This window comes from Callithrix jacchus, chromosome 14 (genome assembly GCF_049354715.1).
Source record: "Callithrix jacchus isolate 240 chromosome 14, calJac240_pri, whole genome shotgun sequence".
NCBI classification, from domain to species: domain Eukaryota; kingdom Metazoa; phylum Chordata; class Mammalia; order Primates; family Cebidae; genus Callithrix; species Callithrix jacchus.
In genome coordinates this window covers 43,355,715-43,380,697 of record NC_133515.1, presented here as the reverse complement: position 1 = coordinate 43,380,697, position 24,983 = coordinate 43,355,715, and the positions used below count along the sequence as shown (strand labels likewise).

Genomic DNA, 24,983 nt, shown 5'->3' with positions numbered 1-24,983 from the left:
CTGCCTGCTACCCCTACCCAGCCCAGACCTACTGAATCAGGATCTCTGGGCCCCATAGGGGCCCAGCAATCTGTGGGACAAGCTTGCCAGGTGATTTTTTTAAAGTCAAGCCTATTGACATAGAATTGTTATACTCTAATGTCTGCCCTGCAGGTGATTTTGTTTTGTTTTGTTTTGTTTTGTTAGGGTCTCACTTTGTCATTCAGGCTGGAGTGCAGTGGCACATTCATGGCTCACTGCAGCCTTGACCTCCTAGGCTCCAGCAATCCTCACACCTCAGCCTCCAGAGTAGCTGGGATTAACAGGTATGTGCCACTACACCCAGATAATTTTTGTATCTTAGTAGAGATGGAGTTTCACCACATTGCCCAGGCTGGTCTTGAACTCCTGGGCTCAAGTGATTCACCTGCCTTGGCCTCCCAAAGTGCTGAGATTATAGGTGTGAGCCACCACGCCTGGCCCCCTGCAGGTGATTCTGATGCACATTAATGTTTGAGACACAGGCTTGTGTCACACAGAAGCAAAGGATAAATGGGCTCTTGGAAAAGTGGAAAGGCCAAGGTCCTTTTTGGAGCTGATTATCTTCCGGCTCTTCAAACTCCTGTGTGATTCTAAAGCCTTAAATCTGCTGAGGTTCTTCCTGATAAAGTATTAGGTCAGTAGAAATACCCTCAAAGAAAGAGAAAACTCAGAATCTGTCTTTTTGGAACACTGCTCTCCAAAACTTGATTGGAGAAGGGTGGACTCTACTATGGTCTCATTTCACCCCTATTGATGGATACCTTTGCCTCTTCTTATAACTGACATGAGGAAGTGTTATAAAAATAGGTGCCAGAGAAAGGTAATGCAAACAAGAATTAAGTGTGCATGGGAGAAAGAGAAGGAGAGAGACAGAGGAAGAGGGGCACAAAAGGGAAGAAGGAGGGAAAGAGACAGGGAGGGAGACAGAGTGGAGAGAGATGGGGTTAAGAGAGAGATGAGTGAGAAAGAAGAGAGGAGAAGAGGGGAGGGGAGGGAGGGATAGAAGCAGGCAGGAAGTAAGAGAGGGAAGGAGAGATTGTGATGAAGGAAAGTCAGGGTAAGGAACAGCAATGAACAAAACAGGCACCAGGTGAATACACCAAGACAGACAGCAGAAAATCACATACACACGCCAGAGGTAAGTGACAAATCCAACGCTATGCCTCCTGGCAGTCTAAGCAAGCATGTATAGGGTTCATTAGCTAGGAACATATATGCCTGTTCTGCACAAGCAGGACAGGCTCAGCTTTCCCTAAGCCTATGGTTGGAGAGCAATGGTCAGAGAGCAACTTCTCTTCTGCTGGTGTTTTTGAAGGAGACTTCATGTGCTAAGGTGGATGACATCCAGAATAATTTCCCAGAGAAGCATCTGCTAGTGTAGAATGTCAGTTCCTTCACTTCACACAGCTCACCAGGAAGCCAGAAGAGTCCAAGTTGTGAAGAAACTCCATGCAACAAAACAGTAACAGTGATGGCAGATGACACGTGGTGGTCTCACTCTGTGTATTCAGAGACCAGAGTGGAAACGAGGAGCCTGAGGCTTAGCGTGCAAGCTTCTTGTCCTCTGTAATTCCACCTGTGTGCCTTAGCCAAAAGGGCACAGAGGGGATGAAGGGAGCTTGATGGTAGTGGACTATCATTAAAAGATTGTTTATTAAAAAAAAAAACTTATCCTAACTACACTCATGATACATTCACTCTTGAAACTTTTTCAAATGTTTCAAGACATTTTCTAATTACAAAAGTGATACATTTTAGGAAACTAAAATAAATCAATATTAGAGAATAAAACCCATCTGTAATCTACCACTTAGAGAGAACCATGTAAGTACACACTGCACACAAGCATGTATCTAAGCTTATTCTTTCTATTCTGTTATATGCATTCCCCCCATGCCTCCCCCCACTGCATATAACCAAATATCTTAAAAACAAGCATTTAATTCAAGTTCAAGCCTCTTTGCACAGGGTGCTGTCCTGGAGAAGTTCAATGTGCACCATGCGCAGGATGGGTCTTGCTTCCACCAGCATACTGGGCAGCTTTGGAGCTTGTCACGGGTTTTCTAATAGGGGATGTGATTCACACTTGAGAAATAAGTGGACAGGGGGGAGTGGGTCAAACCACAGTCCCAAAGGCGAGCCACACTGTGGCTGCTCTGCTCTTCCTGTGCACCCTTGGGGTGAGCCAGCTGTAGGAGGGGAGGCATCGGGGCTTATGTGTCCTTAGGGTGCTGGACAAGCCTTATGGGCTGATGTGCTTTGCTAAAGCCATCTGCAACAAGTGAGGGAGGAGTAACTGTTCTCGTTTGGGGGCCTTTAAAGGTATTTGTCTTAGATCCTCCCAGACTCAGCAAAGAACACCCCCAATACCACAGCAGGGTCAGCCCAGGCAGACAAGGCTATTCCTAAGAAAGGCACTTTGATGAAGGTAGTGGAAGGAAGGGACGGGGGTGCCACTTACTGAGTGCTTGCTAGGTACCAGGGGTTTTCCTTACATCATCCCCCAAGTTGAGGCAGGGTAGGCGGCCTGCCTTAACCGAAATAGTCTCTATTTTTTAGATAAGAAAATGAAACTGAAGCTTAGACAACCTTGTCAATGGACAAGGGTTTGCTCCATAACTTAGAGCACCATCTCCTCCTTGGGGGACAAAACTGCCTCTAGTTATTTTATAAAAATGAGCATTACAAGGAAACCCCCAAATTCCTGGTATCTTTCCTAAGAATGATTCTCTCAGCCTCTCTCTCAATCTGAGTCTGCCTTGTTTTCTTCCTGCTTTTCTCTCTCTCCCTATTTTTTTCTCTACCTCCCTTCACTCTCCCTCTCCCACTTTTTTTCTGAAAATTCAAGAAAATAGTGAGTGAGGGAAGGAAAGGTCTAGAGACTTAAAATTAAAAAAAAAATCACTTAGAAAAGGAAGGTGGCAAAGGCCAGCAGGAAATGTTCAAAGAAAGTCTCCCCAAAATGTGCCAGCTGAGGGCAGAGGACTGGTCCTGGCCCCCAGAGCTCTGGCCGGCCTCCTCCAGACACCACGTCTGAGTAGCACTCGGGGCTGACGATAGGAAAAGCAAATGTTCCAATTTTCGGAGCAGACCTCATACCGAGAACACCAGCAGCTGGAGTTTCAAAGCCACTCAGTTCCTGTTGCCATGAAATTTATGAGAGGCTCCTCCAGCATGTTAACCAAACGCACATCTTGCAGACACCAGTGCTCTCTGGGGAAGCTGTGAAAGCTTTGCCCAGAGACCACAGACCCACTAATAGGGCCTGGAGTCCAACCCCACTCACAGGAAGAGGGTCTGGAATAGCAATTGAGGGGCAAGGAAATCCCCCATCCAATTCACAGGAGGGGTCTCTGTGGTTCAGAGGAGGCTGGGAGACAGCCATCTGGACAGCTCCTTCCAACAGCCCTGCTCCCCTGGGAGTGGCGTCCACACCACTCAGCACAATCACCCTTTAAAAGCAGCCCTAATTGGACTTCATGCTGCGCTGGTCAGTGGGAGCCGGCTGAGCTCGTGGCTCTTAACTCTCTTCCCCAGATGTCAAAAGTTGTGAACACATTTGCCCACTGCAGAGCTTACATCATTTATAGGCATTTCATAACTTCCTCAGATATCCTGGCTAACTTCTGACAATTTAATCATGATGTCTGCCTTTTTAGTAGGAACTTTCAGCCAAAGCTTCTGACCTGGGACTAAATATTTTGTCTTCAGATACAACAATGGCAAAGCCGACTAATACTTTTTGGATGTCTGGGAGATAAAGGCAGTAGATTAATTTAGTAAAAGATGGGAGTCAGCAGTAGCTACTGGGGAAAGTGAGGGGGTATAAATCTGATACTCCCAGGTATCAAGACCTCCATTCCACCCTGAGGCCAGGCTGGAATCACCCAAGGCTGTGGCCTCAGTTCTGGGATCAGAGGCTGGCTTCAGGATGACAGCATGCCCAGTTTAGGCAGGTGGAACTCCAAGCTCGGGATGTGATGCGTGAACCTGCAAAGCCAGCTGTAGAGTGAAGGAGGCTAGTGGGGAGGCTTACACTCGGGTAGCAGAACTGCTAAGCCAGAGCTTAGAGAAGTAAATGGTCTAGAACCCAGTGCCTGTCCAGAGAGACCTGGTGAGCAGGGGCATGTGGGGGAGGTGAGGATAATTCTTAATTTTTATGAATGATCCCAAAGAGGAAGGGCACTGTCAGTATCTAGTGTGGCAATGCTACTGACCTTTGCAGAGACAGCAACGCCCCATCAAGGAAACTGATCAATAGGGTCATTTCCTGGGGCTGTGTGTGCAGGCAGAAGAACAACAGAATTTTCAAATGAGCAGTGGATGTCAGCCGAGTTATGGAAAAGGAATCCGCGTCACATTTACAGTAGGAAATTGATCCAAAGTGTTACCAACTAATGAGGGAAACTCAATTTTGCTGTCTTTGTGGGATGGTGGAGATTAGATAAATATAATTATGCAACTAATTCATTATTAAACCCAAGAACACTGAATATCTTTTAAATGATGGATATAAAACCATCTGAAAACAGAGTTTAGCCCTGCAGTACCATCATTTAAGAGACAAGGGGCCTTCATTGTAGTTAAGCAGTGAAAGACAGAAAGGTAACCTTAGTGCTACAGTTCTCTTGCTGTTCCGCTTGTTCAGCTGGGTGGGGTGGGGCAGGGCCATTTTTGTTATTACCATCCTCCAACCCCAGATTCTCAATTTACTGAGAGAACTCCTATGCTTAAAAGAGAACATATTTTTCCTATAACATAATCCCTGAAAAATGTACTAATTCTTCAGTGATCTTTTCCAATATTGACCAATTTTGACCCCATTTGATTTTAACCTTTCCCTGATCATATGCTGACTTTAGATCCTACCCACCCTTCCATCCCCACTGAAGGGCAGGGCCTCCATATTATCTCACTAAACATCCAAATCATCCTGTGGGGTTAGCATTATTCGTCTTTATATTTAAGATAAGAAACAACACTGAAGCTTAGAAAACCTTGTCAATGGACATGTAGCTGGAATGCAGAACTGAAATTTTATCTCCATGTTCTCTGATATTGAGAGACTGAAGAGCTATAGAAAATTAGGATGCTATTCAAGTCCAGAAAGACAAATGCTGAGAAGGCACATGATCCCAACCCATAAATCACACTGGCAGTGAGGAAGGAGAACACTTCACTGTGAACATCTTCCAGTAATCAGAAGGGGGCACTTTCAGGAGAAACAAGAGGAAGTATTGTTTTATTTGGGGGAGGAGTGGGGAACTATACATATGGAAATTATTATTCTCACAAGGGAGGTGGTTGAAAATATAGATGCAAAAGAGATTTGTACACGTCCAGGGATGATGGTTAAGTGAGGAGTTGCTGGAAGTAGGGTGGTGGTTGGTACATGAGATGCTATCAGGCCTTCCACTAAGCATGTCCCCCATCAAGGCAGGAACCTCTGGGCTACACAGTGCTCGTGTCCAGGAGCCCAGAGCAGGCCTAAGATGGACTTCTGCATTGCTTTTGCAGCTTTGAACAAGATGCTGTGGGGGAAACCTAAGGGAACATCTGAGCCATTTTAATTCCCTCTGATCATTGCTCCCTTTGGGGAAAACCCAAGGGGCATCAGATGGGATGGAACCAAATTCAAACAAAGATATTGGTAAAGAAGCAGACAATTTAGTTTCTACTTTCCTACAAAGACACTGGTTATTGATAACATAGAAGCCACGTGTGTGTGTGTGTGTGTGTGTGTGTGTGTATGAGGAAAAGAGATACAATCAGAGAAGCCCCAGTGAAGTACATCATGCTTATTTTGAAGGCAAAAGCAGAGTTTGCATAATTTTGGTACCTTTTTCTTTTCCAACAAGGAAAAGAAACATGAACACAGAAGTATTTTGCCAGCTTTCCAGTCCATCTAAAGTAGCTGGGCTTAGAGTTTTTAACCCAATGTAGAATTTTCTGAGGTTGGACTTGCATTAGTAGCTGCTACTAATAATAATAATATCGTGATAATGATGACGATATTATTAGTAGTAGCAGCTATTAGATTGTCTACTAACTGCAACTGCTATGCCCAGCATTTTATAGACAGAATTCTATTAATCCCCACAAAAATCTTGGAAGGGAGTCCTCACCATCTCATCTTACAGATGAGGAAAGTGGAACAGACAGGGGTTACGGCTGTTCAACGCAGCGAAGTCAGCAAACGGCAGAGCTGAAACCAGAACTCATGGTTTTCTCTAAAGCTCTCACCCTTTCGAATACAGCACACTGTCACTTCAGAAAGCATGTGTGGATATGTGTGTGTGCATGTGTGTGGGGGGATGTGTGTGCATGTGTGGATGTGTGTGAGAGAACTGAGGGTTAAGAAATCCTTATGGGCATCTTGCACATACACAAAATGACTCTTTCATTTGGAAAATCAACAAATCAGGAATCACCAGGAAAATTTAGGGGTATTTTAGAATTAAAAGGGCTAAGAGTCCCAAGGCAAGTGGCTTTAATTAGCAAAGAGGGTTTAGGAAATTAAAATAAAACCTCAGTGGAATCATGTTAAGTGTGGGCTAAAACCAGACCCTATCCATCTAAACATGCACGACATACATATTTCAGCTTGGCCTCTTACCTGTACCCCCACCTCCCCCTGGGAACACCACCACCTCCCCCAAAGGGCATAAGGAGGAGAGAGGCAGGTGTTAGACTCCACAAGCAGCCTGCCAGTCATCATTCTACATTCATTATTGGTTAAAATGCAATGGAAATAGATAGGAAAGGTACTGGATGAAGATCACTCTCTCTCCCCCTAAGCTCCTCTTCCTCTTCATGACCCCATTCTCCAGCTCCCAGGTTGCTTCTTCTATTCCTACCTTGGCCTTAGTAATTTTAAGAAAAAAAAATTAAGAAAATTACAGGTAATGATTTTGCTTTGATGACTGGAAGCAAAGCCTCCCCCTTTTCTTTTAATATGTAATAATTTGATTTCAAAGAGACAAATCATTTCCTTCTTTCATATCTTCAAACCAGAAAGCCCCTTATTGTAATTACATCCTTTCGGTGTCAACCAGCATTTTGAAAATACTTTACTTCCAAGTTCCATTCACAAAGTAAAGAAGGAGATCTATGTTTGTCTCTCATCAGCTGGCTTTGAACGAGAATGTGAATGGCTCTGGGAACGGGAGCCCAGTCCTGTTGGGTGGGGAATTCTGTTCTGGCTTTGTTGGACAAACAGCCCCGTTAGAGCCCAGGGCTACCTGCTTTGCAGTCTCTGTATGCCTCTCTATTCTCCTTATAAATATAAAAATTGTTAGGTAAAGTGGTTGGCAGGAAACTCTCAATCCACCCTTAGGAAAAACATGCTTCCTCTTATTGAGTCTTTGAACCATAATCCCTTTAAACTCTCTACACTGAGCACATATAAGCACTATTGGGATGATTGCTTTTCTAGAACATTTTTTGTCCTCAGAACTTTTGACAGGTGCCCTTTTCATCTGCAGTTTGCAGATGCAGTGTGGGGGGAAGAAGGATACTCCTCATTTTAAGTGAAGAAACTGAACAATACAGAGGTAAATTTAAGGCAAAGCTCAACAGTCTTTAAAACATAGAAATGAATTTGTAGTTGGGACTATGTCCCCTGACAAAAATGTGACTCTCTTTTGTATTCCCTCTGAGTTTTGTACAGATGGTTTTGGTTGTCCTTAGATAAAAGCCTTTCAGTCAAGATTATATTCAAGAGGAAAGAAGCCAAGGTGTTAAGAGAGTGGTGGGATTATGGGCAATTATTTTCTTTTATAAATTTTCAAATTTCATGAAGTGAACATTTTAGAGTTTGAATAAACCATTATTTAAAATTAAAACCCCACAACATTATAAACACAGTTAAAGTGTAACCAATTTGTATGTGTAATGTTTTATTCACAGATAGAATTGTAGTGTTATAGAAGACTGGCCTTGAGGAATCTAGATTTAATCTGCACAAGAAAAATCGTGAAATGTTATTTTCTCATATTTTATCATTAAAAAGGAATAAGGAGGAAGGAGACAAAATAATCATTTAGAGAAGACAGAAGATGCTCAGAAGAAAGATACTTGGTAAGAGATGACCTCAGGCTTGGTATCTAGGGACAGAAACCTCAAACACTCCCACTGCAAATGACAACAAAACCCCAAAAGAGCACAGCCTATATGATCTATTCCATTTCCAATCACTATACCTATGTCACTGTTTTTTTCCTTTTAATTGAAAGAGCTAATCTGGGAATTTTCTCTCTGAAGGAGGCAGGGAATACATAAAAGATAAAGTATGGGACGGAGACTCGAAGGAGTTCCCCTAAATCTGGAGTCCTTTCTCTCCTGAGAATACAAACTACATTCCCCAGCCTCCCTTGCAGTTAGGTGTGACTATGTGACCAGGATATGGTCAATGGATCTGAGCAGAGGTAAGCTCCTTTTCCAGGCTTGGACTGTAAGAGCACCCTTTGTATTTTCCCAGCTGTTGTCTGAATAGAGAGGCTCCTGCAAGGACATGGAGGAGAGAGGAGCCACTGGATGGAAGGAGCCTGGGTCCTTGATTATGGACATGGCAAGAAGTCTGCAGGGCCAGGAAAACCTGCAGAGCGTTTGACATGAGCAGGAAATAAACAACATTCAGGGTTTATATGTTATAGCAGGGAGTGTTACTCTAATGCTAAGCCTGAAGCCTGAAACAATGTTTGGGAGTTGGTTAGAGAATTTCGAATATGGGATGAATCCTCACAGTAAATTATATCCTATTCTTTCTCTCTCTCATTGTCTTTTCTGGGAACAAACACTCAAACACCAACATGCCCTGCACCTGCAATCTGAATTCAATCTGGCCCTGACCTGGAGGCTCCACTTTGAAACCCTGGTCCTCAGCTTAAGGTCTGTTCTGTCCGTTTTTCACGCTGGAAGGATCAGGTCAACCGTGACAAACCTCTCCAGGGGTAGTATCAGTCTTTTGGGGTGAGGAATGAGATCAGCTTTGTAACTGAACAAAGCGTGGAAGAAGCAAAGACTGCTTCTGCAACTGTATAAAACAAAATATAAAGTGGTGCAACCACAATTGAGAGCAGGCAGGGCACAGCTGTTTTAAGAGAAATGATGTGCAGCTGATGTAAATTTACTGCATTCTCAAAACCCTCTGGGCAGAAATCATCAAGGCAGGACAGCATGGTCACTACTATAACATCAATCTTCTTGACCTAGAAGATGGATGCCCCACAGTTCTCCAAATGGCCGTGATCATGTATCTTACCAGCTGCAAAATCTTAAATCAATACCACCGGGAAAAAAATGCACAACTATCCTGGCTCAGATCTTGATCATATCTTATTATCACTGGGAACTTCTCATCCACCCATTCTTTAGTTTTACTGGTAATGTGTTACACATCAAGTAACTTTTTATGACAGCCCCCACAAGGATTTTATAATTTGTTATTTAAAAATTTATGCATGTTCATTGTATAAATTTTGGAAATATAAACATCCTAAGAAAATGACTTGCTGTCTTATCACTAAGAAAGAACGAACCTGTTTTTAGAAAACATTTTGGGGTTGGGCGCAGTGGCTCACGCCTATAAGCCCAGCACTTTGGGAGGCCGAGGCGGGTGGATCACGAGGTCAAGAGATCGAGACCATCCTGGTCAACAAGGTGAAACCCCGTCTCTATTAAAAATACAAAAATTAGCTGGGCATGGTGGCGTGCGCCTGTAGTCCCAGCTACTCAGGAGGCCGAGGCAGGAGAATTGCTTGAACCCAGGAGGCGGAGGTTGCGGTGAGCCGAGATCGTGCCATTGCACTCCAGCCTGGGTAACAAGAGCGAAACTCCGTCTCAAAAAAAAAAAAAAAAAGAAAATATTTTACAAATGCTTATTTTTAGTAGTTTGTCTTTTTTGCCTTTTGTATAAAAGATCATGTTTGACTTCTTTCATGTTTTGTGGTGATTTATTTATAATATACATGCTCTTTTTAATGTATTAATGTTTAAATTTTTTAAAAATTGAGTTTATTTTCTCAATTATCAATGTGAAGAATGAAATCTGATGTCATTAGCTAAAAAATTGGCATACTTACTTCCTCCTTTTTTTCTTCCCAGTTACCAGTTTTTATTACTGTCATCTGATTTCATATCCTCATTTTATATATAACTTCTATTTCAATAATTAATTTTGACATCTGTACTGGTATAACTAAATTGACAGCAGTTACTTGGATACACTATCACTGTTTTTAAAAAAATTATGTCCTCCCTATTTGGTTTTCTTTTGTCTTGATACAGCTGTTATCTAGCTGAAGAGATTCTTTGGAGATTTTTTTCCGGGAAGGGCATGTGAGAGGTATATCCACATAATGAAATATTTGTCTGAGAACATCTGTCTATGTTTCAATCATGTATGTGGCTTTGCATATGAATGACAACTTGGGTCATGAGCTGTGGATCCCATAGGCCTCCCACCACTGACTTCTGGCTTATAATTGACGAAAAAACTGAAGCTAGATTTACTATATGCCTTTGTAACCTGTTTTTATGTACATCTCAGTGCTCAGAAGACCTTTTCTCTGCAATGAGAACTGGTTAAATTACACTGAAGTTAATGCTTTCAATCTTAAGGACAAGTCTTTTTCAGCTTAAGAAAGTTCTCTTTAATGATCTTTGAGGATTGTATCAGACTTAGTTTGTTTTCTTTTTTCCTTTTTGAATTATCTGTATATGTTCTTTTCCCCTTTTTTTTCCTCATTATCTTTGTCTTTGGGTCCTGAATTTTGGGAGAAATTTCCCAGCCCATTTAAAAAAAAATTACTGATTTGATTTATTGTGAACGCTAATCTTCTGCTCATTAGTGCATTGTAGATTTAAAATTGGTCACCATATTGTCATCGCTTTGCAGCTGTTTCTTGTTTCACAGATGAAATGTCAGCTTCAGTCTTGAAGAATAAATTACATTATTCAATATCTTTACCCATTTCTTAGGAATAGAGGCATTCGCTGAAATTCCTCAAGAACTCTTCTCATATGATGAAATCCTTTCTTGTGGCCAGCAATGTCTTGCATCATCATCTTTACAGGGAACAATCTGCTTTCATGTAGCAGGATGGGGAGTTAAGGTGGGTTCCATCAGAGACAATGGCCCTAGTCAATATCGTGGGCCCAGATACAGACATAAAAGGGGAAGTTCAATTCTAGTACCTTCAAATACCTAAGAAATCTATTTGGTAGAAGCAGGAGACAACGTACGCAGCAAAGAGTTTTCTCTTTTCCCCAGCGTTTTCCAGACAATCATGCCATGCCAAGAGTGAGATGCCTGAGTTTGTCACTTATTGTGGCCTTGACTGTGTCCTTTATTGAGGCGCTGACAGGATCCAAATGGCCTGCCCTCACCCTGATGCCTTGGCTTTCCAAGGTTGGGCTGTCTGGATGATTCTGCTGCTGACAATCCTGCCTTCCAGCGGAGTGGTTGTTGGACCAGGGTAAGAGGGCTGCCACCGAAGCATGTTCACTGGCAGAAATTCTTCAGAGTTTCTAGTACTGATATGCATTTAGAAACAGTTTCATATTTCACTGATCATTTCAATGAGTGTCCAAGGGTGGATTGGGCAAAGGGAGGAGTAAATGTGGTATGTTCTAGTGTTCCTTTAATTTCCCCAGAAACCCCGTTCTTATGGACATTTTCTACATTATTTGCCCACATGGTGACCAATATAACAATGCCTCACCACCCCGAACAACCACTTAAAAAGTTTTTCCAGGAGGCTATTTTAAAAACAAGTGCATTCTCAGTTCTCCCTATGGGAATTCCCAGCAAAGCATCAGCTCGTATTTTTGTATACTCAAAGAGTGGACTGATTTCCATGGTGGATAATTGAGTCTTTCCCGGACAATATCCCCCAGAGTTGCAACCCCCTCCCTCTCTCCAAGGTGTGCCAGGATTCCCAGTGAGGAAAACTCAATGCCAATATTCCTGCCTTTTCCATGATCTAAAGGCTCTGCCTCATAAAAAAGTTGGGAATTCATGGTTTAAATCCCCTGGGTCAAAGTGTAAACCAAACAACTTGGAACTCTGCTCTTAAAAGAAGAAATGTTAGGGGATTTCAGAAACACCAGGGTCATTTTACCTCCCAACAGTTTCTCCAATCCATACTGATTCAGAAGCAAAGACCTCATAGTTCCATGAAAAATTTGTTTTTCCTCTAAATTAAAAGAAAGGAAGCCCTAAGGGTCTCATTTCACAAAATTCTCTCTAATCCAGAAGTGAAATATCAAAGAATTGGAGGTTCTCACAACTAACTTTCTCCCCAGTCAGGGCCCTGCATATGGTGTCCCTAGATGGCGACACCCAGCCTGTGCTCTACTCTTCCAGTTCTCAGGGGCTCCGTCTCTAAGGTAGTACTAAGTACTACTGCCCCAAATAGAATGAGATACCTTAGTACTGGCATTCTATTTGGGCCAGATTGTTGTTAGGAGGTTCTTCCTTAAACCACATTGAAATCTGCCTCCCAGAAACCTCTGTGTATTGTTTTGAATTCCATCCTTGGAAGCCACACAGAATAAGTCTCCCTTTCTACACAGCAGTCCTTTCCCATTTCTGTAGTCAGCCACCAAACCTCTGGGTCTTTTTGGTTCTAAACTCCCCTTGACATCTAGCATCCAAAGATAGCTCCCAATTATCCATACCTCCTGGTATCCACAACTTTGTGAAGTCCCCTACGATACTGTCTCAGTGTTGGTCTGTGTGACCAATGGAATAGAATGGGATGTGACTTCAGAGACTAGGTCATAAAAGGCACTATAACTTCTGCCTTGTTCTTTTTGTCTGTCTGTCTGTCTCTCTCTCTCTCTCTCTCTTTCTCTGTCTCTCTGTCTCTCTCTCTCTCTCTATCTCAGATTGCTTACTCTGAAGCTAGTTGCTAGGTCACTGGGACACACAGTGGAGAAGTCCATGTGGAAAGACAGAGGCCTCCCACCAACAGCTGTAAGAGAGCCATTCTTCAACCCCACTCAAGCCTTCAGATGACATCATAGCCCCAGTTGCCATCTTGATAGCAACCGCAACGAGAGACCCTGACCCAGAACCTCCCAGCAAAGCCACTTCTGAATTCCTCTCAGACCCTGTGTGAAATAAATGTTTATTGCTTTAAGCTGCTAAATTTTAATTTGTTATATAGCAATAAATATCACACACTTCAAGTTTCTATAAGTATTCTTTAAGCAAGAAAGCCTGCAAATCTCTTACCTCAGGAAAAGTTCTGATTCTTTTTTTAGTGCCTTTCTTAAAATAGTCTACTATAGAGTAATGGTGACAACAATAACTACAAAACACATTTACCAAATACTTTGGATGTTGGCCTTTGTGCTAAGAGTTTTATGCTACCTAAGTGAACTCTTATAAAAGCCCTGTGATATAGGTTCTATTATTCTATCCATTGTACATGAGGAAAGACAGTTTTAGAGAGGTTAAGACAGTTTTAGATGAGGAATACAGTTTTAGAGAGGTTAAAAGCCTTCCCTAAAGATGTAGGGCTAGGAAGAGGCAAAAGGGAAGTCCAAAAACAGGCAGTGTGACCTCAGAGTCCTAGCTCTAAAGCTCTGGGTTACAGGAACAGAGTACAGTACAAAAACCATCTCCCATGACCTGATTTCTAGATTGATATAACTTAATTCTCCATCAATTTTGCTAGTAGTCCTGGAATGCTGTTGGATTATACAAGCTTGTGGTCAACTAAGGCCTCTGGGTGTTTCTCCACTTAAACTACTGTCAAATTTGGCCTCATATCTTCCTAATTAAATCATTATTCTTAACCTAAATACTAACTGTTATTATAAATGTGTCACTGTTCAGTTTAACTTGGTTGGTTGACTGTAATCCACTGTTTTTGGCTCAAAACTTTTTTTCCTCTCGAGTCTTTTTTCTGTCATCCAATACTTCAGCTATCAGTCTGGCCACTATGTCGTCTCTAAATTTTATCAACTTTGCCTTACATGTCTTCCTTTGATTTGTTGATAAAATTCTCAACAGGAAAGAAGGATAAAGCCTGCTGGCACACCAGGAGGCCCCTTCTAGGTTAATGTGAATACATCAACAAATGTTTTCTGATGATGACCTAAAAACATCCTGCCCTTCCCAAAAGCTCGTAGGCGAACCCATGTTGGGTATGCTTGGAGATCTGTTCATTTAAAGAGGTCACTGGCATTGTTCCAACTCACCAATTAGCCAACCCTGAACTCTTGTAATTCATATTTTTCCATTTTGTCCAACTGAATACTTTGATTTTGTCATGTGCCTTGAACTCAACTTGTATTATCTCATACAGCTTTATCCTGGTGGCACTTCTCTCATTAGTCTTAATGCTAAAAACAAAGTAAAGTTAATCGCTGTGACTCATTTTGATGGATTTACTCAAGGGCCTAGGTTTTCATTCTCTATTTGCTGTCATAAATTGGTCTAATGTTTTCCTAGGAGTGTCAAGTTTTATCATCTACATTCTAAACAATCTTCAGGCATGTTTATATCTTGAAAAGTATTTGTCTTTCTCCATTCTCTCAGAAATTTTTACATTTGCTGCTATTTCTTAAAAGTCACCAACAGGGATGGAGTGATTTCTGCTACAGTTTTCTCAGTACATTGAAATAAATTCATCTGTACCCTTGAAGAGTAAATTCATCTGTAGTAGTAGGTGGTCTTTTACTAAGATCCTTACTCAACCTTCTATTTCATATTTACTTGGTTTGTTTTATTCCTTTTGACAGAAAATATAAAAGCAAAATTATGTCAATAATAGTCTTTTCCTGGTTCTGCACTAACCTTTTCTACCTGCTACAAGAGTTGGACTTATTCCTTCCTTTTTTACCTGTCTGTTCCCAAAGACATCTTTAGAAAGCCACTGGTTTTGTGTGTGGCCAATAGCCATATGGGCAACTCTAGTTCCTTCTGTCCTTCAGTTTTCCTGACACTCTCATAAACACCTGCCACCTAGGAGGCATCAACATGCTTGTTCACTCAGCAAAGTGCCCTTTTATTCTATTCTTTGTCACCTGTTGGGCATGTCCTTCTTTTGATGTTCTTGCATAACTTGCTAGATTATGTATTAGAGAATTCTTTCTGCAGCCACGCTTGGGTTCTTTACAGTCTCTCTCCCCTTTACTTTCTCATGTACCCTCCAACTACAAACTCAGAACTATATGAGCCTCTCAGCTGGCCTGGCCATATTCCCTTTCAGAATCATGCTTGTGGGATCACATCTGGTTTTTTCCCTGAATTTTTGGACACTCTGATTGCCTGAAGTTGAACTATGCCTAGAGTTTCCTTCTCTCACTGCTCTAAACCTTAGCATAGCACATGTAGAAGCCAACTTGCTACCCTTTCTGGTGAAGACTGCATTCACAGAGGCAGGTGTCCCTGTTGTCTTCTTTATCTTCTGAGTAATACATAACCAACAGGCATGTAAAGAATTTTTCAGGTGTTCAATCTGTGGTGTGCTGAGATTTCCAGAAAATGTACCCATCTAAAAGTCTGCTGTCAAACCACATTCTATCCTTATGACTACCTTGTGATCAGGATCCAGACAATATTAATTTCTCAGATAAACCATCTGTCTACAGAATTGATCTATGATGATATAACTTTTGATATCCCCTTTATTTTTTCTTGAAACAATTGTCCATGTTATTATTGACCCCATTTGTTTATTTGGGGCTGCCAGGCAAACATTTCTCCACTTCCTAACAGCACTCAGGTTTTTTTTTTTTTTTTTTTTAGGGAATTACCTCTTCCGCTACAGGTTTACACTGGCTTATACCATGATCAGATGTGCTACCTGCCCTTCTATCCTCTCTACCTAAAATATGAATCTTGATAAGACAGACAAAAAGATAATGCTGATGGAATTCATGCATTACAACTGCACATGTCGAGCAGTTTCTGTTCTGAGATGGAATCTGTCATTCCTGATTCCTGGCTTCCTGGAGTCATCTGGGTTACTGTTCTTTTCTAAGTGTGATTCTCCAGCTTTCCTACAGATTCTGTGTGCTTCCAACATCCTTCCAACAAGGTTGCTTTTGTTGAAGTTAGTTGGAATTGATTGCTGCAACCAAAGAACCCTAGTTGATGTATTTGGAACAAGGTCTGTTTTTCAACTGACTTCCTATAATGCTATTCCCTCTCACCAAGTCTCCAATGCCCACAGGATCGTGGAATCACCCATTCAACTCACTGCAACCATTCATTTACTTCAGTTTTCCAAAAATATTTCTTCAACATGCCCGCAGGCAGAAACTAAATTAAAATGTCAAGTTTCATCTATTCACTGCCCCCAAAGCGAGCTGTAAGTCTATAGTTAGCCAAGGTGGTTAAGTATTGTTTATAACAATGCCGTGTTCTGTATCTGTAGCCTTCCTGCTCTTCCTTCTTCACTCAAGCTCACCTTTCCTAAATTGATACACATACCTTCACAGTCCTTTTTAATGTTTTGTGAAATTAAAAAATAAATCCTGTATCACCTCTGAGGACTGGGAATCAATCCAAAGGAACCGAGCACTGCTTAGTTTTCAGACCACCCCTGCTACCCTTCCATAGCTTCTGGCTTGACCATTTTGAGTCTTTTTTCTCTACTTGCAATTTCGGCTTGGGGATACTGATCAGCTCAGTGGCTTTTTTGCCAAACGTGTACTTACTTACTTCCCTGCTTTTGTATGCTCTGAAGGCATCATAGCTGAAACTATATTTATATATTACATTATGCAGGCACCCACCCCACTCTGGTGGCTATCTGTGTTGGCCCTTCTCCATCAAGTCTCAGATGAACAGTCAAGACAGACTGGATACTTACTAATTGGCTACATCAGGGGCAACACCGTATCCTTTAGCAGGAAGTCACAATTCACAATTATATTGCCTCCTCCTGAGGACTCTTCTACACTCCCAGGTCCCGAGCTGATGGTATTTGAAAGGCAAAAGCTCACAAAGTATGTACCTTAACTACAATGCCCTGAACATATTTTTCCTAGCCTGCTACATTAGGAAGTCATCGCTTTCTACTGCCCACTGGAGTGGACCTTCTCTCACCTACCACTTGTGACACTCTTCTTGCAGATGGAGGTCTATATTTTGCCTACAGCCAATGTGCCAAAAATGACCTCTGTAGTCTTAGATGGTGAAACAATGAATATTCTGACCTATTCCACCGTGGCCTTTAAGGGACGAAGGGCACAGAGAACAAAGGCAGGATATTTTGCCTCCTTCCATCGTGTCTCAGTACCTCTAAGGTATACTCCTCTTGGTTATATAAGACCTCAACCACAAATACCTAAGCTGTCTCTTAAAAAATCTAAGCAAATTCCAACAAGATCCTTACAATTGCACCCCCTGCCTTTATTCATTTCTTGTGTTTTTTTTGTCTTTTTTTTTTTTTTTTTTTTTTTTTTTTGAGACAGGGTGTCACTTTGTTGCCTAGGCTGGAGTGCAGCGAGGCAAACATGGCCTCCTGGGCTAAAGCCATCCTTCCACCTCTGTCTCCCAAGTAGCTGGGACTGTAGGTGCGCCCCGGCTAATTCTCGTGTTTTCTGTAGAGAGGGGGTTTTATAGGTTTCCCAGACTGGTCTCAAACTCCTGAGCTCAAGCAATCTGCCTGCCGTGGCCCCCCAAAGTGCTGGAATTACAGGTGTGAACCACCACATCTGCCTAGTTCTTGTTTTTAATCACTTTTGAAATTGCAAAAGCAATACATGTTTAATTAAGAGAGAAAACTTGAGAGAACAGAAAAGTACAAAGAAGAATAAACCCAAAGCATGCAAAAGCCATTTATAGATAACCACTATGAAATCTTTGGAATATAAACATTGTCTTGTGTTCTCCTGTGTGCCTAACAGGGAATAAAGTGATACCACTCATGAACATTTCCCCAACTCAATAAATATTATGCTACAGGTTGAGTATTCTTTATCTAAAATGCCTGAGAACAGAAGTGTTTTGGATGTTTTCAAATTTTGAGTATTTTTATATACATATATGAGACATGAGATACCTTGGAGATGGAACCCAACTGTAAACATAAAATTCATTTGTTTCATATATTCCTTATACACATATCTTGAAGGTAGTTTTGTACAATATTGTAGATAATTTTGTGAATGAAATAAAGTTTTCACTATAATCTGACTGTGACCACATGAGGTCAGGTATAGAATTTTCCACTTGTGGTATCATGTTGGTGCTCAAAGAGGTTCAGAGTTTGGAGCATTTTAGATTTCAGGTTTTGGGATTAGGGATGCTAAATATGGACATGGTAATCTTTGATGGTTGAAGTTTTCATTTAATATATATTATTAAACCATGCCTCCTCTTATTGGGCATTGCGATAATTTCCCAATATCTCACTATTGTGAAGTATTATATGAAACTGAATAGCCTTCTATGTAGATCTTTGTTCATGCACATTTATGATTATTTTTCTGAGAGTAGAATTAGTTTGGCAAAGGAATGCTCATTTTCCTGAGACACTTTGTCAAGCTGCATTCCAGGAAATTTGTAACAATATACACTCCCCTGAGGAGATGAGTGTTTTTTCATAACTGCTCCAATACTAGATATTTTTCATTTCCCCTTTCATCAATTTCATGGAAATGTATGGGAATCTCTTATGTTAATTGCATTTTCTTGATGTAGATTTTTCAGATGATTATCAACTTTGGTTAATTAGCTGTTTATATCTTTTGCTTACTTTTCTAGTGATACATTCTTTCTTGTCTACTTGAAAGTGTAATCCCAGCACTTCAGGAGGCCAAGGTGGGTGGATCATGAGGTCAAGAGATCGAGACCATCCTGGCCAACATGGTGAAACCCCTTCTCTACTAAAAATTAGCTGAGCATGGTGGCATGCACCTGCAGTCCCAGTTAAGAAGGAGGCTGAGGCAGGAGAATAGCTTGAACCCAGCAGATAGAGGCTTAGTACTTCAAAATATTAAGAATAAGAACTCTGTATCCCGTTACATATGTTACAAATAATTTGTGGTTTGTGTCTTCCTTGTGTTTGTGCAGAAGTCACCCTGACATTATTAGAGGACTTCCCCTTATTAAAAAATTTTATTTACACAGAGTTTCACTCAGTCATCAGGCTGGACTGCAGTGGTGTGATCTCAGCTCACTCAGCCTCCATCTGCTGGGTTCAAGCTATTCTCCTGCCTCAGCCTCCTTCTTAACTGGGACTACAGGTGCATGCCACCATGCTCAGCTAATTTTTAGTAGAGAAGGGGTTTCACCATGTTGGCCAGGATGGTCTCGATCTCTTGACCTCATGACCCACCCACCTTGGCCTCCTGAAGTGCTGGGATTACAGGCATGAGCCACTGCACCCAGCCCCCTTTCTCAAGATTATATAAATATTTACCTATGCTTCCATTATTTTGTTGTTTAATTCTAAACCATCTATATTTTAGTGCATAAGGTGTATTTATTTTCTAAACAGCCAACCAATTATCCTAACTCCATTTGTTGAATAGTTTATCATCTCCTTATTGATTTGAAATGTTACCTTTATCATATGCTAAGTATTAACTTTCAGTCTTTCTACTTAGTTCCATTGAGATTCTATTTCTGTACCAGCACCAAAGCATTTATTTACTGTAACTTGTGATATGTTTAATATCTGGCAGTATAAGTTTGTCATCTCGCCTTGCCCCTACCCCTCATCTTTTTGAAAACATTTTGACTATTCTGCCATTTGTTTTTCTAGATGACCATTAGAATCATTTATAAGTTCTTTCCCCCATATCCAAACCTTTAGGGGACTGATGTTATAATTAAACATGAAGTCAGAGATAACGGGCTCATTTACAACCAGAAGTTTTCCTAGTCACAAAGGTGCTATGCTTCTCCGTTTACTCAGATTTCTGTGGTACACCCTGCAGTAAAGTTCCCTGGAAGTCCTGCATACAACCACCACCTCTGGATTTATTATTTCTGTGTAACACCCTTCAGCTTACTTTTAACTATCCCTGACAGAAAAAGAAGAGGCCTCCAGCCACCAAACCCTACTATATGTAATACCACACACTGGAGGCTGGAAGGGTGTGCCAGGGCTGGAAAGATGTCACGACAGATTCCAAATTGGCAGCACGGGTCCCAGTGGCAGCTCTGTCACGCTCATGCTGGATGACTTTTGCCAAGTCCTTCCCATCCCTGGGTCTCAGTTTACTTCTCTGTAAAACAAGCGATTTGGTCTACACAGCCAAGATTCCTTTTAGATTAAAATTCTTATTCTATCAAAAAAGAGACGGAGGATGGGAGAGTCCTTTGAGGAGCCCTATGGGATTTCAAATGTTATGTCCATTATTAATGGAATGGTTAGATGCTGAAGGAATCAAGAATAAAGGGGTGCTTGTTGAAATGCAGCCAGTTTAATGTGAGAAAACCTGGAGACAGTGAGTTTGAATGTGAGATCTGGAAAGGCACAGCAAATACGTGGGCTTAGTCTCCCAATGCAGAACGTGTGCGCAGAGGTACAGAGGCAGGGTGGTGGGGGTGTGGGGATGGCAGATAAAATCCAATGTGACTGGAAAGTAGGAACTGAGGTAGACTCTTGACTACAGATAGTGATGCAGGAAAATGGAGCTTGAGCAAGTTTTTATGCTTGTTTGAGCTCCATCTGGGGTGGCAGTTCTACAGAATCCATTCGAAACACAGAGGGCCTAGTTCTAAGATTTTTCTGGTTCAAAGGATAATCAAAGACTCCAGTTAAATTGACTCAGGGGTCTTGGTCTTAACTTAGAGCCTCCTAGGAGCTGAGAAGGCATGGGAGGAGGTACAGAGTTAGAACATCTTTCCTGGTAAACGGAAGGAGAATTTTTGTGAAGGTCTGGGTGTGAGAGGCATGGGTAGGAGCTATCCCCTTGTTCCAGGCCCCAGAGTGAGGTTCAGACAGGCCATGTACCCAGAGCCACGCCAAGGAGGCAGGGCCTCTTTAAGCACTTGTGTGCACATGCATCCTGGTGGTCTGTGCTGCCTGTCTGCTCCTGGGGAGAAGGCGCCCGGCTCTGTCGCCACAGGCAGAGGCTCCCTGGGCAGGTGAGCACCTTCTCTCACCAGCTGTTAGAGAAAGGTGGGCGTTGGAATGCTGCTCAGAGGCACCCTGGCTTCGCTCAACCTGGTGTTTCACACACCCATTTCTTAACCTCATTCTCTCCCTATTTCATTCCTCCTCCCACGCAGCGTTTACTAAGATCTCTCCTCTCCACCAGATGAAGCACGAGACCAGGATGTTCCGGGCTGCCTGGGGAATGTTCCCACAACGGTGAGCTGCTGGGCAGAGAACCACACGGTCGCCACCCATTCAAGGCGGGGCCATCCCAGCCTCCAACTCAGGGGTCACTGATGTTGTCAGGGACAGGAAAACCATTAGGCAATGTCTGAGACGGGCTTTTCCTTTGGTGCTTACAAACAAAAAACAAAAATCCTCACAGGAAAAGAAGGATAGAGGCTGTGGTGGATTGCTGTTTGTTTACAAAGCAGTCAAGGGACAAGTGAGAACCTGTGTGGCATTTCATATTCGCTGTGACTACAATCTAGTGTCTAGCTATATGTTCTTTTTTAAAGACTTTTTTTAAAGTCTAGGATCTTTCTGCTTGAAGTGTAGTCCCCAGACAAGTGGAACTGCTGTTACCTGGTAGCTTGTTGGAAATGCAGAGCGTCAGGCCTCACCCCTGAGCTGCTGAATCCGCTTCTGCATTTTAACCAGGCCCGCAGGAGAGTCCTCCATACATTGTAGGCTGAGACATGTGGCTCTGGTTTGCTGCCACTCAACCTTCCATGCGCATTGCAATCACCTTGGAAAAGTACCATGCCAGGGACAACCCCCACACCCAGAGATAATGATTGAATTGTTATGGGGTGCAGCCAGGACAATGGGATTTTTAAAAACACTCCAGGTGATTCTAATATATAGCAAAGTTTGAGAACCACTGGTCTAGTATACACATAAATAGATTAAAAGAAACAATGAGGAATCCCTTCCTGGACTATAAATAGAGTCATAGCAAGTTTATAAACAACTATATTTACTGAAAATAAATTGAACATATCACCACGAATCTGATGTCTTTGCCATATAGTGTCAATAAATGATGTACTTGAGAAAATCATAATGAATTGCACTATTCAGAGAAGATGAAAGATAACATTCTCTCTCCCATCTTCTCACTACCCTGTGACCAATTAAAACAAAACCTCCTCATATAGTAATTTCTCAAATCATGGCAAATGGGAATATTTTTGTGCTTCAGCCTTAGCACAATTTTCCTTTAGCACTGGAAATTTCAGTCTGATAATGCGCTCCGCACTACAGTTACATAAGCACAGTGGAAGTTCTTGTGTTCACTTGTAGAATACAGAGTTTCCTTTTACTCACACGCTCCTTTAATGTAGTTGGACATCAATCTTTCCCGCTTAGAAAGGAGGTTTTATTTCACTGCCAGGGGATAGAACTTCCAAAAAACACAAATGTCTTTCAGCATCATGTTGGGTAAATAATCAAGGGGGTATGAATTGGTCTCTCTCTAACTTCCTGCCTTCTTTTGCTTTCAGCTCATAGGTGAATTATGAAAAGACATCTGCCCTAACGTTCCAGCCACCTAGACAGGATGTCAGCTCCAAAGACAAGTCTCAGCTTATGGTGCTTCCCATGCTTTTTTGTTTATCTGGTCCTGAGGTTCACTAACAAAAACACAGTGTAGCTACATCTGTGGACCAATTAGTGCTTTTCCATTCAATTCAAGCCATTCATAAAATTGACTCAGGAAAATAGAAAGTGATTCTTGGTTCAGGTTTCCCCAACCAGATCAGGTTTTGTATAGGATATGACCATATTCAGTGGAAATTGACAGCAGAAAAACTGACAGCATTCTGTAGTCCAAGCCCAGAGGCAGCACAGAGTTCACCCACCCACCTACCCATCCACTTTTAATTGAACTCCTATAAAGAAGGCACTGTCAGCTCCCATAGCCCCACCAGAAACCCAGCAAATTTGCTGAGATTGGGTCTGAGGATAATGAGTGGAGGTTTGGGATGGTGCTTCTTTCAGGCTATTCAGCAGCCTGGTATGTAGTGTCAGGGATGGGGTTGGAATGGGGTCCCCCAGGACAAACCCATGTTGAGGCAGGGCAACAATAAGGTATGGGGAGGTTGGCCAGGACCAATGGCTTTCAGTTCAGTAAAGTGTAAGGAACCAAAAGCCTTCCCAACCCAAACCAAATTTTTCAGCTTGACATGATTCAGGAGAAATCATCCATATCACACCAGGTGAGGAAAGCCCACTCAACTCAAGACAGCTTCACCAAAGCCCACCTGTGCTTCCATGAGTCTCTCTGGATTGTGAACTGGCCTATAGGAAACTTGGTTTTTAAAAAAGTTTATTCCCTTTATCTTCTTGAAAATTCAAAAAGGACAAGTGTATAATGTCAAGTCTCTCTCTTACCCTGTCCCTTATCAGCCATGCCCCTTCCCTGGAGACAGTGGCATAACAGGGTCCCATGCACATGACTGTTGGCACTACCTTCATTCTTGGAAAGGTTCTTCCTTCATGAGCAAAAGATACTTTCTGCTGTCCTCCGGCCCCCTAAGGAAAGGCTCCCATATGCTTTCCCTACCCTGTGCAGGATTCCATGGCTCTGTGTTTCCTACCCTCATCCCTTGGGAAGTCCTGGGGCAGCACTCCATATATCACAGCGCAGGAGTGCTTAAAACCCAGTAAATGAGCTGCACAATGGACATCTTCAACTTCTTGTAGGTGGGACCTTCAATTCTACATTTTTTATTTCTTACTAAATATTAACTTAGCTATTTCCTTGTGCAGGAAAACTTGGCTAGATGCTGCAGAAAAGAAAAACCATGAATAAGTCAGGCCTTATGTTCACAGGATCTTAGACCTGCATGAGGTTGGTACCCACACTCCAGTTTATGGTGATACATGGAGAAGAAAAAGTATCAAGAAGGGAAGAAATGGGGGAAGGCAAGAATATAGACAAAACTTTGGGACCTGACACAGCTAGGGGCTGGGAAGGGAAGAAGAGAGAAGAAGCTTGTCCTATGTTGATTTGAGCTACCCTATAGCTTATAATTGCACCTTAACAGGTTCTTGAAGTGGCATTTCCTTCTCTACACCTGGTGAAGGTGGAGCCCAGGGGAGAGGATTCTAGAGCAGGAATTAATGGGCTCTGGCTTGGATCATGGTCAATTGAGCATGGCCCTGGCATCTTCTCAGCTGGACTGTGGTCCCTTGAGGTCCAGTGTGGACAAGAGATGAGTGGCTGCATGCCCCATTTCTCACTATCATCAGGCAAGCAAGCATTATTTTCCCATTTCATAGACAAAGAAACAGAACCAAGAGGTTAAGTGACTTGTCTGAAGATGCTCTGCTGCTTGGCACCAGGGCCATGCCAGGATCCGAGGACTGTCTGGTGATTCAAAGCCCAGGCTTCTGCTTTCTTCTCTCATTGTACAGGGCTTTGTTCACCTTGATGTTTCTGGATATCCCTTTTGATTATTGAACTGAATTTGTGTAAAGTAGGGGTTTTCCATATTCTCATCTTTAACTTCAAAACCCAGGTTCCATTTCACAACCTCTCCTCATGCTGGGTTAACAAGTCATAACGACTTCAGATGTGCTCTGAAAAACAAAGGTGCCTTTCATTTTATTCCCCCATAAAAACGAACTTTACATTTAGTATGAATGCTAAATTCTATAGCAATTTGTGTCCAATGGTTATAAGATTAATTCATTCTCTCTCTCTTTTTTTTTGAGATGGAGTCTTGTTCTGTCACCAGGCTAGAGTGTAGTGGTGTGATCTTGGCTCACTGCAACCTCCGCCTCCTGGGTTCAAGTGATTCTCCTGCTTCAGCCTCCCAAGTAGCTGGAACTACAGGCGCATGCTACCACACCCAGCTAATTTTTGTATTTTTAGTAGAGATG

At 42.1% G+C, this 24,983-nt stretch overlaps 1 protein-coding gene and 1 long non-coding RNA gene across 4 annotated transcripts in view; both read right to left on the bottom strand.

Annotated features, from left to right (window-relative positions):
* TGFA (transforming growth factor alpha) overlaps positions 1-24,983 on the bottom strand; it is a 105,135-nt gene that overhangs the window by 20,506 nt on the left and 59,646 nt on the right. The gene's annotated exons all lie outside the window — the stretch shown is intronic.
* Positions 10,706-12,747, bottom strand: LOC144579271 (uncharacterized). The gene is made up of 2 exons (XR_013526509.1): positions 12,703-12,747; positions 10,706-11,556 (listed from the first exon to the last, which is right to left on the bottom strand). It is a non-coding gene; the product is annotated as an uncharacterized LOC144579271 (long non-coding RNA).